Genomic DNA, 9130 nt, shown 5'->3' with positions numbered 1-9130 from the left:
GAGAGAAAAAAAGGATTGTAAAAAATGGATTAAGGATTGGGGGCTAGGATGGAACAGATCGTGTAAGAGGCGGAAGAGAAACTCTTTGTCCTGGGAACAGAGGGTGTTTTGTGATAAGGCTAAAACCGCAGGGGCAGACGGATCGCTGTCTGGTGCTTCTTCTGATAGGGCAATCGACCGGGCTACTCTGTCAACTTTATTGTTACCTCTTGTAATGGGGGAGTCATCCTTTTGATGTGATTTGCAGTGGACTATGCCCAGTCGGTGTGGGAGTTGTGAAGTCTCTAGAAGTTTAGTAATTAAGGCTGAATTAGTGATGGAATTTCCTTTTGTGGTGAGGAGGCCTCGTTCTTTCCATACTGCCGCATGAGACAAGAAAATGTGGAATACATATTTGGAGTCAGTGTATAGTGTGAGAGACGTGTCCCGGGCCAGAGTGCAAGCTCTGGTGGCTGCAATGAGTTTGACCTGTTGATTGGTTGTACCGGGGGGTAGGGCTCGTGCCTCGATGACGTCTTTGAGGGAGACTACTGCGTATCCTGTGTAATGGGTGCCCTCATGTTTAAAGGAGGACCCATCAGTAAACCAGGTGAGGTCAGAGTGTGAGAGGGCTCCTTCAGAGATCGTGGAGTGGCACAGAAGGAAGTTGTGAAGGGCTTCCAGGCAATCATGCGAGGGAGTATGAGGAGAGTAGGGTAGAGGAAGAAGAGTGGCCGGATTCAGGGGCAGGCAGGGGAGGAAAGAAATGTCTGGATTTTGGAGGAAAGAGGACAGTAAGGTCAGGAGTCTGGAGGGAGGGAGAGTCTGTAAACTTTTGTAAGTTAAGAGATCCTTTAGGTGATGTGGGGACAGAATGGTAATGGGTGCCCCGAATGTCAGTTTATGAGCTTCCTTCTCCAAGAGCTGTCCAGCGGCTAATGCCCATAGGCAGGGGGCCCATCCCCGAACTGTGGGGTCTAATTGCTTGGAAAGATAAGCTACTGGGGCAAAGGATGGGCTATAATATTGGCCTAGGACTCCTAGAGCTTGACTGAACCTCTCATGAATGTATAATGAGAAGGGCTTCGACAAATCAGGAAGATGGAGAGCTGCGGCTTCCACAAGGGCTCGACGGAGTTTAATGAAGGAGTGTCTGGGTGAGGAGGATAATGGTTCTTCAGGGGGGCCCTTGCTGAGGTCGTATAGGGGTCTTGCCAACTGGGAGAAGTTAGGGATCCACGCTCTAAAATACCCAGCCAGGCCCAGAAAGGAAAGGATTTCTGTCTTGGTTTTGGGAACGGGCAGGTCAGAGAGGAGCCGTTTTCTGTCTAAGGTAATGGATTTTCTTTGTTGAGATAGAAGGAATCCGAGGTAAGTGACAGAAGGGGAAGAGATTTGAGCTTTGACAGGGCATACCCAGTAACCTCTGGAAGCTAGAAGGTTAAGTAGGGAGGCAGTGTCAAGTTGAGACTGTTCCCACGAGGGACTGCAGAGTGGAGTGGAAGATTGTCCACGTATTGTAATAAGGTGTACTCGGAGTGATCATGATGAAACTGTTTGAGGTCCTGAGCTAGGACCTGTCCAAAAATATGGGGACTATCTCGGAAGCCTTGTGGCAAAACTGTCCAAGTGAGTTGTTCAGAATGTCTTGTGTATGGGTCCGTCCAGGTAAAGGTGAAAAAATCTTGGGAGGAGGGGTCCAGAGGGGTAGAAAAAAATGCATCCTTGAGATCTAGGACTGAGAAGTGGGAGGCCGAGGCAGGGATCTGCGATAAAAGGGTGTGTGGATTTGGAACTAAGGGATGGATAGTGACGATGGCCATGTTGATGAGGCGAAGGTCTTGGACGAGGCGGAAAGATCCGTTGGTTTTTTTAACAGCTAATATGGGGGTATTAAATGGGGAGTGAGTGGGTCTGAGGTAATTTTTGTTTAAAAGATCTTGAATGATGGGTTGAAGGCCTATGAGGGCTGAAGTGGTTAGGAGGTATTGGGCCTGACAGATATACTGAGAGGGGTCACATAATTTGATAGAGGCAGGAGGACATAGAGCCATGGAGGGGCTTGTAATGTCTCAAACTTTGGGATTTACAGGATGTATGAGGGTGGAACTGGAGCTTTCATTGGGTAGAGGGGGGTCGTCAGCTATGAGGGCCATTAGAAAGGGAGTACTGGGGGCTGTGGGAGTGGATATAGTTATGGAAACATGGAGGAGAGAAAGGATGTCCTGTCCTAGTAAGGGGATGGGACACAGGGGCATAACCAGGAAGGAGTAAGAGAAAGGTATGGGATTGTCTTGGATTGTGCATAAAAGGGGGGGGTTAATGGGAAAATCTGTTTACCTCCTACCCCGACTATAGGAGTAATGGCAGGCGTGGTAGGGCCCTGGTATTCTCGCAAGACTGAGAAGGTGGCTCCTGTATCTAGGAGGAAGGAGATGGGGCGACCATCTACTATTAAGGCAACCCTGGGCTCCTGGTTGGTGACAGAAATGGTCGGGCGAGAAGTCCCCAGGCCCCGTCAATCTTCTTCTGCCAGCCCCACTACAGCGGGCTTAGGATGGGGGTTGTTCATCCAGCCTCCCCTTTGGGTGGCTGGGCAATCAGACCCCCAGTGGCCCTTTTTGTGGTATCTGGGGCATGGGATGGTAGGAGATCTGGGGGAGGGGCACACCCTTGACCAATGTCCTTCTTGTCCGCACTTGAAACAAGTCCTGGGGAGGGCTTGTTTGTAGAAGGGCACCCAGGTTGTGGTTTTATCAGCTGGGTCAACATTTGGAAATTGGCCTGATCAGCCTTTTGTTTACGGCGTTCTTTCTCCTTCTCCCGGTTATGGAAGACTTTAAAGGCCACAGTTAGGATCTCAGTCTGTGGGGTAGCGGGGCCCTGTTCTAACTTTTTGAGTTTAGCTTTAATGTCGGGGTAGCTTTGAGCTAGGAAGTATGTCATAAGGACATGTCTCCCGTCAGGCGTTTCTGGGTCTAGGCTGGTATACTGTAATAGGGCTTGAGTGAGTCTGTCTAAGAACTCGGAGAGAGTTTCCTCCCTCCTTTGAATTATGTCTTGGAGCTTTTGAAAATTGACTACTTTACGAGCTGCCTTTTTCAGACCTGCTATTAAGCAGGAGGCAAAAATATCTCAAGAGCGGAGACCCAAGGCAGTGTTATAATCCCAGTGTGGGTCTTGTTCGGGGACAGCGGTGGGGCCAGGGGGATAGGTGGGGTCAGTCCTGTGGGTTTCGGTAGCATGCGTTTGAGCGAAGTCCCAAACTCATCTGCGCTCTTCAGGAAGGAGGGTATTGGCCAGGAGCGTGAAAATGTCATGATGTGTGAGGCTGTATGACTGGAGGGTCCATTGAAACTCTCTGATATATGTCGTGGGATCAGTGGAAAAGGAACCTAGGCGTTTCTCAAGTTGGGCTAAATCTCCTAAGGAGAAAGTGACTTGAACGTGCACGATGCCTTCGGATCCTGCTACCTCCCGGAGGGGGGCGATAATTTTGGGAGACCCTTGGGACCGAGTCTGAGGGGGACTGAAAGGTTCTGGCTCAGTCTGTGGGGGAGAAACAGGTGATGGGGCAAAGACATAGGAGGCTCCTGGGACTTAGTTAGAGGGGGGCTGAAAGGCTCAGGCTTGAACTGCAGGGGGGGTGAGGTGGGGGAGGAGATGGTGGTGGAGGAAGGGGGAGGGGTTGTTGTAGGAGAGGAGGGGGAAGGGAGTGAACGGGAGGCTTCTGCCGGGGTGGAGGTGGCTGCGAGGGCGGAAGAGGGTGGAAGGGTTGTGGGCGGGGAGGGGCTGAAGGGGGAAGCCTGTATGGCGGAGGTTCGTTGGCTGGGTCAAAGGTAATCAAAGAGGAACTAGGAGTGTGTTGAGGGGAGGGAGACGGCTTGCAGGCTAGGAGAACTTGGGGCGGGGAACAGGTGGTGCAGAGGCTGGGATTTTGAGCTAGGAGGTGAAAAGCTTTGATATAGGGAATCTCCTTCCATTTTTTCAGGTGCTGGCAGTAGTTAAAGAGATCGCGAGTGATGTTAGGATCAAGAGCTCCCCCTGCGGGCCATTGGTTATGATTGTCTAGGGGGTATGTCAGCCAATCTTGGGAGCAGTATTTACGGAGAAGTTTTGGTTTTATATCAGGTGTCAGGGAGAGGGTAGTTAGATGCTTGAGCAGGCATTCAAGAGGTGAACTTTCAGGGAGGGATGAGGAGGCTCCCATGGCTAAAGGACAGAGAAGGAGACAAACAGGGGAAGACGAATGGAGACCCTCGGACTGGGAGCAGACCGTAAGGAGACAAAGGGCATCCCCGATGATCCTTGGTGGTCTGCGGAAACTCATATACGAGTCGGAATTTCTTAGGAAGTGTGGTTGTCACCCAGACTTCTCTAAGAAGGCAGAGTGCCGGAGTCATGAGGAACCTAGTACTAGGAATTTTCGGCGGAAGGAACGGAATTTTCGGCGGAAGGAACAGAAGGAGGGGGGTGGGAAGGGAGCGTTCTCATCCGCAAAGGAGTCACCTCATTTATGGCTGTTGGAGGAGGGGCCTGAGGGTCCGCCGCAGCCGTGAAGGCCTAAGGCGGGGAGAATTCCCTCCTCGTCCCCGAGCATCAGGGCCTTGCCGGACGATCACGGTCAATGGCACTGCGATAGCTCAGGGAAGAGCGGCCCGCTCTGGGGGAAAACTTACCCAAAGGCCAGAGAGGAGTGGTGAGTGTGAGGAGCCAGCACCGGAAAAAGAGGACGAGGGAAAGCTGCTGCTGGTGTCGGGGGGAAGACGGGGCCCAGTTGGGGTGTCCCGTCTCCCGGGTTTCAGCACCAATGAAAGGAAAGGAGCGACACACAGCAGCAATTCACCGGAGAATTCCACTTTATTAGGGAAAGGTGCTGGGTTATATAGGAAGGGGCATGGGGTGATTGTGGTGTTACTTCTACGGGGCTGGTGGCTATTGGCCAGGTGCTGGGATTGGGAGGGGGGAGAGAGGTGATTGGGCTTCAGGTGGCTCCAGCAGGAACCGAGGACCCGGAAGAGAAGCAGGAAGTTCGCCATCTTATGGGTGGGGGCCCTTCAAGCACCACAGTAGACTCCTACCTAGACTCCATGCCTGTAGTCTTCTAATACAGTCTTCAAAGGAAAGCCAGAGTACTCATATTAAATGTTAAGTTGATTACATAACTTCTTCAATGTAATGGTTTCCCAAATCCCTGAGGATAAAATTCCAAAATGTTCTACAAGCCCTGTGTGATCTAACCCCCATGCTTATGTCTCCAGATCCATCTCACCCTCTTCCTCCTCCTCACTGTGCCCCAGTTGCATAGTGCTTTCTGGTGGCATATACAAGTTAAAGCTTCTCCTACCTATGATGGTTTTTAAAGTGTTATAAAACTCTTTTTCAGTCCCCCACTTAATAGGTGAAGTCTCATTTTCATCTCTTTGCATGTAGTCCAGACTTAGTGACTCAGTTATAACACACAGAACGTGATCTCCAAGGATAAGTTATAAAATGGATAGCTTCTGCCTAGCTTTCTATTTCTTGAACTGCCTGCTCCCAGGAAGCCAGCTGCCATATCATGAGGACACTCAGGCAGTCTATGTAGAGGTCCATGGGAGGTACTGAGGCCTCCCTCCAACAAACAGCACCAATTTATTATTTATGTGAATGGCTTGGAAATGGCTTCTTCAGAGAATTGCAGCCCTGGCTGACATCTTGCTGTGACATCATAAGATATCTGCCCTGGCCAGTCCCCCAAGCCAGAATTGCCCAGCCAAGCTCATCCAGTATTCCTGACCCACTGAAAATATAGATATTATAAATGTTGGTTTTAATTTTAAGCTACCTAAGTTTGGAGTGATTTGTTACAAAGCACTAACTAAAACACCAGTAGGAGCTTCACAATGGCTTCTTTCTCTTCTGGGAGCATGCTTTCCTCCTCTATTTCTCAGGCTAACACTTATTCAACATGCAGAGGATGATGGGATAATGTGAAAGTGGGCCTGGACAATACCATGTTGTCTTGGTGGAGGCAGAAGCAGTTAGAGATAATAGAATACACATGAGCATCATATATTTCTAAGGAGAAGCTGGAGAGAACTACCTCCTTCTACTATCTGTTTTCTGGAATTATTGACCATTCACAGCAGCCTGAGCAGTGGTGGACCCTCAGCAATTCCCACCAAGGGTTGTCTTACTTAAAAAGACAGAGAGCTGAAAATTAATTTTGACAGAGCACAAAAGTTGACTGACTTGTATGGCTGATATCTTCCAGATAGTTAATTGGGGAATTTTCAAAGTTTCTGGAAAGTATACATACTCCAATACCAAACAGAGAAAACTGCACAATTATCAATTCTATGAGCTCTATATTCCCCTGCTGTCAAAGGATGAAATGGACCAGAGTGACCTGCAAGTCCCTCCATCTCTGAGCCTCAGGTATCAGATGGAGATGTTGGGATCTCATATGCAAAGTCATGGACAATGCTTTTTTATTAACTGAAAATGAGAATGTTTTCCAGCATTAATGCAGAGGAAAAACTAACTTAGAGGAACAACCTTACACATTGTAACTGATAATTTACATTTCTTTGCTGAACTGATGGACAAAGTACCATTTGGGGATGAAGAGGAAGCAAAAATGTGATGTGTTATAGAAGCAGAGTCCTTGAGCCTGGGGAATGTTGGTAAAGCTCACCATGTGCTATGAGTACAGGACTTCTATAGGATTACTAAGTGCCCACCTGAAAAGGTTCTCAATGAAGAAAGAGGTAAGGTCCCTTTTGCCTTCTCATTTCCTGTCTCTCACTTTTTTCCTGATCTAAATCCAGTATTTACTCCTCCTTTTGTGACTACTGAAATTTTGCCAGTAGGAACACTGCTAAGTGAAGGTATTTAGAAAAGCTGGAGCCATTCTTCTGGCCTTCATTTCTTGCCACAATCCTTCTACTCTTGTTTCCATAAGGCACTCTTGTCCTATTACTTACACTGCTTTTAGAATGATATTACCTCAGTGAGGTACCATCTTTTCTCTCCTTACAAAAGAAAACAGACCTAGTTTCTTTAACCTTTCAGCAGAAGCAAATTCCCCAAATCCCTCTGTCATTCTGGTTGCCTTCTGCTATGCCTTCTCTACTTCCAAAATATCCTATTTATAGAAAGAAACCCAAAATGCGCTCAGGAGTCATAATATGACCTAACCAATCTTCTTTACATGACTGGAATAATTTTCCCTGTCTCCTTTTCAGTTTTGCAATGTCCCCAATATATTACAAGCCAGTTATCTTTTCCTTGATTCCAATATATATGAAATGACAAATATTTAAACTATGTCCAATGTTATTGACAATAAGTTGATGTCCACTGCGCTCAGGAACTTTCTAGAATTAATGGGTTCAAGAGTAAGTTAGGGTTTGTGCTTTGTGCAATATTAGGGTTAAAGGAAAAGGTCTAATCCTTGAATTATTTTTTTGTTATTTGGCATTCACTTTGGTTAATAAGGAGATTAGCTAGTTTTCGATGAAGCCATAACGCAAATGACAGCATAGGATGTAGCAGCATGTAAAAAGTGTGGTCCACCCCATCACCTGAGAATTAGTAAAAAATGCCAGATCTTAGTCCCCACCCTAGACTCAGAATCTGCTTTTTAACAAGCTTCCCAGGAGATTTGTGTGCATTTTAAATCATGAGAAGCATTGTTTAGTACCTGTGAAAGTTTCACTCCAGATATTCTAGGAAGATTAGATCTCAAATACTCCTTATTAGACCTTACCACAACATAGTCTTTATTACATTTACTAGTTTTCACTTGCCTTTCCATGATCCTAAGTTATATGACTCCTTGGGGATTTGCTTTCTCATTTTATTTGATTCCTAATGTGATCTTACATTTAGCTAAGTATGTTTTCTTGCAATCCCCAACCTGACATGTTCTTGACCTGTCTCAATCTCCTACCAACTTTTCATATTAACGTCACTTCTCCCCTACTTGCCACCCATACTTCCTCTTATTCATCTCTTCCTCAGTATTCCATGTGTCCTATTCAGCCTCATTATGGGGTTGTCTGGTTTTCCTGAAATTAAGTTAACTCATGTCCAGATCTTCACTCATGTTGACTTGTCAGGCTCAGGAATGTACAGAGGTTACTGTAACTAAATCATAACTTTTCAAGGCTTTCTCTTGCTTCTTTTTGATGCTCTGATTGTTTCCTTTCTAACTAAACTAGGTTTGTAGATGGAAGATTCCTTGAGTGTTTTTAAATATGAGCTCAACACCAGGTTCTTGGCAATCATTGCCTATTCTTGTTTTCAGAAAGCTTTCCAAATTGTGCATCGTGATTCTTTGCCTCTCTGTCTATTGCCTGTGGAGAACCATTAGAGATCAGGAAGTGACTAAGAGAGCCAATCTTTCTTCCTACCTGGTCAGAATCACTTCTTATATTATAAACAGAACTCTTCTGCTGTCTGTTTTTTTTTTTTTTAAGCCTCCAAAACAGCAATTAGGTCACCATCTGAGGCTTCTTTACAAACACTCTTCACTGATTATAACAAGTGATCCTGAGGTAATGACTGGGAGACTGCACTGTTGACATCTTGGTGATACTTACCCAAACACTCTGCAACTGTACTATCTTCACCCTAAGTCCCTAACTCTTCACCGATTAGGTCTTAGGTCTATTAGACTCCAAGACTCTTTAGGGTAGGACATTTTTAATGTATGGATCACTAGCCCCTATTAAAGTGCCTGGCATCAAATAAGTATTGAAGGGGAAGAGGAGGAAGTAGGAGTAAGATAGAAGGAAGGAAATAATTTATCAAACACAAGGTGAGATGAAGATCTTGACAACAGATTTAGAAAGACAAGTTGGAAGGAAAGAATGAAAGTACTCCCTTATTACTTCTGTGTTGATATGGGGGAGGGAATACCCAACCATTCTTTTTGGTTTGACTTGCTGAATTGCCTCTTAGAAATCAAGACAGTAGACTTTGTCTAAAGAAATATTTCAAGGGTCTATTAATTCCCTAAGAAAAAGCAATCCTCTTTCATTTCTGATTTTGTAAACTCCTGTTTTGTTACCTCTCTCCTACTAATTCTGAGACTTTTCACACCCCTACTTAATGATATTCTTGTGTCTCCTAGTCTTGATAAGCCCCTTCTTGTTAATTTTTA

Source organism: Manis pentadactyla, chromosome 9 (genome assembly GCF_030020395.1).
Source record: "Manis pentadactyla isolate mManPen7 chromosome 9, mManPen7.hap1, whole genome shotgun sequence".
NCBI lineage: Eukaryota > Metazoa > Chordata > Mammalia > Pholidota > Manidae > Manis > Manis pentadactyla.
The sequence above is the reverse complement of the archived record's forward strand: the minus strand, read 5'-3'. Positions refer to the sequence as shown.